This window comes from Marmota flaviventris, chromosome 16 (genome assembly GCF_047511675.1).
Source record: "Marmota flaviventris isolate mMarFla1 chromosome 16, mMarFla1.hap1, whole genome shotgun sequence".
NCBI lineage: Eukaryota > Metazoa > Chordata > Mammalia > Rodentia > Sciuridae > Marmota > Marmota flaviventris.
The window spans coordinates 29,689,177-29,698,052 of NC_092513.1; the positions used below are offsets into that span (position 1 = coordinate 29,689,177).

An 8,876-nucleotide genomic window follows, 5' to 3' on the forward strand; every position below is an offset into this window, starting at 1 on the left:
TCTCTTAGAAATGATGAGGATTTTAGGAGCTCTGCACAAGGAAGTGGGGCAGAGAACAAGATGTGTATTTCTTTTTATTTCTCAGGAACACAGCTGCAAACACATTTGCATGTTATGTATAGTTGCCTTCATGCTTTACCTGGAAGACTGACTAGTTACAACATTGTGGCCTGCAAAGCCAAGCATAGTTAATTTCAGAATCTTCAAGAGAAATTTATTGATCCCTGCTTTGGACAATACTATTTGACTTTAAATCCCTAATTAGAAAAACATGGAACAGTTCATTATTTTGCAAATCATCTTTACTCAGGGGTTATCTTAATGTCTGTATCATTCCAGATTTAGTATATGCATTGCAAAAATGCAAAGATAGACAACCTTATTTAAAGGCAGGAAAGGGGTAACCTAAGAAAAAAGTTAGGAGACACAATTCCTAGGTATGATAAATATAATTAAACCCCAAAATATTTGAAGTTCAAAAATAGAAGAATCTGGGGTGTTTCTCTCTCTCTCTCTCTCTCTCTCTCTCTCTCTCTCTCTCTCTCTCTCTCTCTTTAGTGGTTTCTGATGTTATGTCATTGCTGGAAGCATGTATAGCCTTCTTGACGTCTCAGTCTTATCAACTGTATAGGACAATAATAAAACTGGCTTCATGGAGATGTTGTGGCAATTGATTAAATGGTACCTGTAAAATGCTTCTGTCAATGCACAATAGAGTAAATGAATAAATACTATATCACTTTTTATGTTTTATTTCTCAAAAGATTTTTTGGGGGGAGGCTGAATGAAACTTTCCTAGAGAGATAGACAATAAAGAATATTAATTAGTTGATTTTCACATTGAGAAATATCCTCTTTTAGTACATTTTTTTTTCCAGATATCAAAACCTGTTCCCTCAGCCCTGCTTAAAACTCTTACTGGTCAATGGAGAAACATTAGTATCCTTTACACTTTTAATGCCAATCAGGAAAGGAGTTAATGTTGCAAAATAATTTGTCCTAAAATACAAATATAAATACATCCTTATATTATGAAGATTGAATTTTAAATCTCCCCCAAATTGAACAAATATTCAGAAATCTCCTTTATTACATTCAGCAAATGAGAAAACTTAAATCTAAAGACAATGAGCAACTTTTTCATAGGCAAGTAGGGAGCTGGGCATGTGCCATATGATTCCTAGGCCATTCATTGTTCTGTTCCCTCTTCTGTCTGTGACACTCCCATTGCTCATGCAGCCAATTCTTGAGATTTCTTCTCTTTGCATCCAATAATTTTTTTTGTGTGTTGTTATTTTGACCAATTATCCCTGAGATTCATGAGAATATTGCTTAGAAGCATACAATTATATCTTGATTGCAATTTGTTTGTTTGAGTGCAATAATGCTTTTTAGTCTTTTAAAATTCAACTGTTCCATTTCAATTGGTTTAGTTCATAATTGACAGCAATTACTCATTTTTATTCAGAGAAACTAAAATAAAAGATGTGATTAAATTCTCTACTGCAGTGACGTGACATTCATTTGATCATTCCTAATTATTTTCTCTTTTTACATGAAGAATCTTCTTAGATGACTGTAAATACTAGTGTCAGACAATATTATAGGATGACTGAGGACTGAGGAGGAAAGAAGCCTATCGGTATAAAATATTACTAGTGTCATGGTAAATGCTATTTATTTATTTATTTATTGTGGTGACTGTGGTGCTGAAGATTGAACCTGAGACCTTGTGCTTGCTAGGTGACTGCTGTACCACTGAGCCACATCCTCAGCCCATGGTGATTATTTATTTATTTTTTTAAAAAATTTGTTCTTTTTAGTTATACATTACAGTAGAGTTTATTTTTGACACATTATACATACATGGAATATAATTTATTCTAATTAGGATCTCATTCTTGTGGTTGTACATGATGGGGAATTACACTGGTCATGTAATATGAACATAGGAAAAGTTATGTCTGATTCATTCTACTGTTTTTCCTATTCCCATCCCTCCTCCCTTCCTTTCTTTCCCCTTTGTTTAATGTAATGAACTTATATATTCTTCCCTCCCCAACCCATTATTGTGTGTTAGCATCCACACATCAGAGAGAGCATTCAGCATTAGGTTTGGGGAGATTGGTTTATTTCACTTAACATGATAGTCTCTAGTTTCATCCATTTACCAGCAAATGCCATAATTTCATTCTTCTTTATGACTGAGATATATATATATATATATATATATATATATATATATATATATATATATATATATAATTTTTAATCCATTCATCTGTTGAAGGGCACTTAGTTTGGTTATATAACTTGGCTATTGTGAATTGAGCTGCTATAAATATTGATGTGGCTGTCACTGTAGTATGTTGATTTTAAGTCCTTTGGGTATATATGGAGGAGTAGGATAAATGGGTCAAATGTTGGTTCCATTTCAAAGTTCCTTAGGAATCTTTATACTTCTTTCCGTTGCATCCCCACCAGCAATGTATGAATGTACCTTTTTCCTCACATCCTTGCTAACATTTACTGTTGCTTGTATTCTTGATAATTGCTATTCTGATTGGAGAGAGATAAAGTCTCAGAGTAGTTTTAATTTGCAGTAAATTCTTTTTTTAAAAAAAAATATTTTATTCATTGTAGTTGTTGATGGACTTTTATTTTTTATTTATTTGTGGCGCTGAGTATGGAACCCAGTGTTTCACACTTTCAAGGCAAGCACTCTACCACTGAGCCACAACCCCGGCCCCTGCAGTGAATGCTTTTTAATTGAATAAGTTTTATGAAGTTTTCAGGTCATCTGAGGCATTCAACTGAGCCTCCTTGTGGGCCACTAGTTAATATTACCATTCTCTATTGACTATAGACCAAGTCAATGCTTTTGAGATAGATGTTTCTGTATTCAAGGGGTCACAAGTGGGAGGCGCTTATCAAGATATGCATGCCTGAAATGAATTAGGTGAAAAATCACTGTAATTCAGAATGATCAGGAAATATATTTATATTCTCGCCTTATAAGCCTCTTCTACTAGTTAGTATAAATTATAGGCCAGAGGTTCAGCCTGGATTTTGGAGCCCAGTATCTGGGTCTCAAAAATCCTGCTGCTTCATATGTTAGTAGCAGTGGGGAAATCATTAATCTGCTGGAAATTTTCTTTATCTATAAATCAGAAAGGGAAGCTAGTAGCTACCCAGGAGGAGTAGTTATCAAGAATAAATTGCAAAGTCATGTAAAGTACTTGGTCAGTGACCAGCATGTAGAAGTTACACAGGAAATGTTATTTATAATGAGGTTGACGATTGTCTTTATGACTGTTATTGTAAGTTTATTTTTTGCCTCCTCTTCTAACATTGAATAACATGGTATGGAAGTATCTTTAGATTCAAACCTTCATTCAGTGAACAAATGTGGACTACTGAGCTGGACACTTGGCTGGACACCATAAATATACAAACGTTGAAAGATCACAATCAAAGCAAACCAGTTCAGGAGAGCCTTCTGTAGTGTTCAAGACAGGTAGACCTGTAGTCCCAACCCTAAAACTTATACTGATGGGAATTTATGACTTCATGACCCAACTTTGTAATTTATTATTAGATAGATTTTATTTTAAAATTTTAAACTCAGTTTACCACAGCAGAAATGAAGCAATCAAACAAACAGCATTCTATCATATCTCTAATATGTGATCATTTTAGTTATTATCATCAGATAATGAACTACCCAAAATGTAGTCATCTAGGGCAACAACTATTTTATTTTGCTTATGAATTCTTTGGTGGAACTAGGAAAGTGGGTAGTAAAGATGCTTTTTCTTTTCATAATGTCTGAAAATCCAATGATTTTTAGAACATACACTCTTTTCATAAAGTCTTTCTACTTATGGATGGAGAAAATTAATGGTTTTAGACTTTAGAATTCTGAAGTCCCATTCACTGAAATGTCTGATAAATGTTACTTTTTATTGGCTAAGAGCTGAGCCGAGTCTGTTGGTTGTAATACATACACAGACCTTTGGCATGTCACTATTCAACTCTATCACAAGATGACAGTTGATTCTAAGAGAATATGATGCAGAGAATGTGATAGAAACTTATCACCTATTTTGACCTCACCTTGAAAATCACGTAGAATTATTTTTGCCAGAATCATGGAGCGGGAACCACTCAGAACCATGGAGAGGGAATATAGACCATACTTCGTGATAGAAAATTACCAGTTATATTTTAAAGGGATGAAAGATATCATGGCAATGATTTTTAGAACATACACTCTTTGTCACATAGGAAGATACAACCTCGGATTTGAACAAACTTTACATTTCATCTACTAAAATCTGCTGATGAAGAAACAGAGCACAGAGAGATAAATAATGCCATTTATCCTATCAGAAAATCACTTGATATTTGCACATTTGGAAATTATTCTTTAAACCTGCACTCTGCTCATACCTGATTCCCTATCCTCATTGCTACTTCCATCTTAGTTTGCTCATACAATTAATATTTTCTTCCATCTTTCTTTCTTTCCTTTCTCCCTCCTTTCTTTCTTTTTTCTTTCTATCTATTTACTTATTTTTGCTAGTGGGGATTGAAACCAGGGCCCTGTGAAAGCTAGGTAAGCACTGTACCACTGAACTACATTCTCACTCCTGGAATTTTTTTTCCCCTCACAGTTCTGATGGCTAGGAAGACCAAAATCAAGGTGCTGCTAGATAAGTTTCTTTCTGAAACAGCCTCTTAACCTGTACTTAACAAGTGTTAAAGCACTTTTGTTCTTGTGACTTCTTTGTGCATGCTTGGAGAAAAAAGACCAAAAAAGTAACTGTGGTGTCCTTTTTAATAAAATAACTAATCCTATTGAATCAGGGCCTTGTCTCATTGAGCTTTAATTACTTCCCTGGAAGTTCCATGTCTAAACATTAAAGTCCATATTGGGATTTGGACTTCAATATATGAATTTTGGGAAGATACATTCAGTCCATAAAATCTCCATAAAACACTCTTTAGCAGAGACCAAAGATGTTTGTTATTCTATCTTGGTGGTCAAAGTTTTCCTGGGATGTTGTCCGAAGAGCTTTCACTAATTATTCCATCCTGGCCTGGTTTTTCCTAAGCACGTTGTTGTCCATGACTTCAGCAGATGACACAGCTTTGGCTATAAGCAGACTGCCATCACTTGTACTTTTATTGTGTATTCACTATAATTGAGCATGTCATTGCCTACTTGTCACCTTTCTCTAATAAATACCTCAAGTATCTCTGGAAACTGAGCGTTTTCAAGCACAAAGGCTGAGCTATTTTTATCAGAGCCCACATTATATTTATGATTCACATAAAACATAACATTGCATATAAACAAGGAATTAGAAATAAAACTACAAAGAAATGAAGAGAACTGAAATGTAAATGCAAAGGTATAACTGGAAGTATTTTTTCTTTTGATGAGCTTCATTGTTTGAATGTTATATAATTCTTTTTTTATGTATCAGAATAAGACTTTATATGCTTTTCAGATGGGAACATAGTGGTCAATTTTAAGATAGTTTAGTCTGCTAGTTTACTATTTGAATTAAAGAAATACTGTACTCTCATTTAAGATTCTATTATTGGGTAAAGTCCATTTTCTTCATGTGCTGGTAAAAAATCATCTTCACATACTGTTTCAGCACCTAGTATAGAAATTCACGAATAACCAGAAGGTTTTTGAAGTGCCAAAGCAGAACAGAACTGAATCCATGATCCTTGGCGAATGAAATCTGTGCTCAACTAGGGGGTTGATATGGGAATCTTGGTGTGAATTGTTGCCTTTAAGAAAACAAACTTTGCCTCTTAATTCAGAAAAAAAAATCTTCATTTAAAACATTAATCCATGATCTAAGATCACCAAGCTCTGATGGTTTGGACAGAGACATTTTTATTGAACATCTTTTGTTGTTACTGATGGGATTGGGGGACATATTAGCCACTTAGTCACCACGTTTAGTGGTTAGAAAACATGAAGCTTTCTGAATCATTCCCAATTCATTAGGCACAAAAGTATGTAGACCGCTAGAGGATATTTATGTTAGAGTGGTACAGGAATATATAATCAGAGTAGGAATTGATAATTTGTAAATTAGGTATAGTTCTTGTTTTCTACTTCTGTATAAAATTTTTGCCATTGTTTTCCTTACCAGGATCAAATTTAATTTCATTTGAGTTATTTGACACTGCAAGGCTGAGTGCCAGATACAATGAGAAATAATGAGGTTTATGGGAAAACAGCCTATGACCTGAAGAAACTTACCACACAGAGCAGAATGTAATCAAGGACCTAAATTTAAATGTCATTACATAGTAAATTCTATAAAGACATAAAAGCCACATTCTCTAAGTACTTAGCGTAATGGAAAATATAGTGCCTACATTTAAGGGATGGAGAAACTTCAACATGAAGAAATGACAAAGTAAGTATATTAGGTAGGTGGAAGATTATGAACAAAGTATAGAGGTGTGTTCTTACTTGTTGCAAACCACTGATGAGAACACCAATTGGTCAGGTAAACAACTTTGTCATATTTATTCACCACAAATTACTTCATGTACAATGAATGGCCCCACTATCATAGAATGAGTGCATAAAAGTGGGACATTTTTGTATAAGGATGCTCCAGTATTCATCCACTACACCATAGTCTAGAATTGCTATTCTGCCTTCATGAATGAATTGTTTTTACACAAAGTTTATAGCAGCTCAATTATGCTTTCACATGTGACTAGGCATGGGACAGTCAGACATAAATGAAGCATTTAAATGTGCACAGTTTGAACCTTTGTATAGAGATGGGTGCGATGTGTCCTTAGGGAGACATGTGGTGACATCATATCAAATTTCCCAAACACAACATGAGGACATGTGGGGAAAGGAAAGACTGATGCCAAGAGTTGAATCACAACATGCAGAAAGAGCAGGAGCAATAGGAGAATGCATAGACTTCTGTTAAAATGAAAATTTGGGGTTGAAATAATTAAGTGAACCAGGCTTGCAGGCCAAAAATGAAATCCCAGTTCACCATATTCAAAATCTATGCCTATAAATTACATCATTCTCTTCCTTTATCTATTTACAAGGATGTGGTCCTCAGTTGAGCAATAGATTTCTCACCAAAGATATTTTCAGATGAGGAGTTATTCTTATTAACTTAAATATTTTTCAGATAACAAAAGCAAAAAGCTGACTCTACTGTTATAAGATACGTTCTTTAGACAAAAAACAAACAAAGAACATCACTTTTATAGAGATATAAATTGAGTAAGTGTTCTGGCTATGAATGCCTTAATTTCTGAATGATTTGCAAATATTTTCTCCCAATTCATATGCTACTTTTTCATTTTGTTGATTACTTTCTTTGCTCTGCTGCACGACCAGCGCACGAGCTTCATAAAAGAAGGTTCGAAGCATAGAAATTTACTAGTGAGTTTTAAAATTAAAGAGACAGACTCTCATTACCTTTAATTCCCAGCTCCAGAGTTGGCTTCTCCTAGCTCCCGCCTCCAGCCACCTAATGCAGTGGTGAGGTTTACAGAAGAGGCTAGTGAGAGAGGGAGAGCACGCCAGGGAGTGAGCTTTTATTGGGAAACAAAAAATTGAAAGGAAAATTTCATCCAATGAAGGTCGAGGCGGGCAGCATCCCAAGGTCAGGGCCAGCTATTGGGTCTTCGGGTCAGTTGCCAGGCACACCTCCACACGGACAAGCCCTCCTACTTAGGACAGGGTAGAAAGCTCTGACACAATTGCATCTAAGCGCCTCTCACCCAGCCAGGGAGGTAACTCAAATCACATGCGAGGATGGCCTCCCACACTTTGCTTTGCAGAAGATCCTTAAGTTGGATATACTTTGACCTATTTATTTTTCCTTTCATTGCCTGATCTTTCAGTGCCATGCTCTCAAAAACATTTCTAGGCCAAAGAGATTTTCCTCTATATGGTACTCACAGAATTTGATAATAATAAACAACCCTAAAAATCAAAATTAATAACTAAAAATGGGCAAAGGACTTGATATTTCTTAAATGAAAACCTAAAACTGACCAACAAACAAAATAAAGATGTCCAATATTACTATTCACCAGGTAATACAAATCATACCAGGTAACAATATCAATTAATGCCTGTTAGAATGGCTGTTATCAAAAAATTAAGAAATAACAAATGTGTCAAAGGGGTGTAAGAAAAAGAATATTTACTTGTAGTGGGAGAGAATGTAAATTAAAGGAAATAAAATGAAATAAGCATCTCATGGAGATATCTGCATTCCCATATTTATTGCAGTATTATTCACAATGATTAATATATGGAAGTGATCCAAGTCCCCACTGACAGATAAAAGGAGCAAGAAATTGAGGTAGGTGTGTGTGTATGTGTGTGTGTGTGTGTGTGTGAGCGTGCACATGCATGCATGTGCTATGGGTATATAATAATATATAATAATATATAATAATATATAATATTTATATACATACAAATATATAAAATGAAATATTACTCACCACTCAAAAGAAGAATATATTGCCATTTGCAGCAAGACACATGAATATAGAGTAATCAACTAAGTAAGCCAGACATGGAACAAAAAAAATCTTATACATAAGATTTTTAATATGACAAATATATACAGAGAGACGAGCAGTGGTTCCTAGGGGTGGAGTAGGGTACAATGGAAAAATGTAGGTAACAGGTTTATGATTATAGTTTTGTACTATAAAGATCTGATGTGCAGAATAAGAAGTATAATTAACACCAATATAATTATAATAATATTATTAACTATATATGCATACTGGGAATTTGCTAAGAAAGTAGGCTTTCAGCTTTCTTACTCTCCACACAAATT

The 8,876-nt window shown here is 34.6% G+C and overlaps 1 pseudogene; it reads right to left on the reverse strand.

The window, feature by feature from the left end:
* Nucleotides 1-265: 265 nt before the first annotated feature.
* On the reverse strand, nt 266-365 carry LOC114093060 (U6 spliceosomal RNA; annotated as a pseudogene).
* Nucleotides 366-8,876: the final 8,511 nt, after the last annotated feature.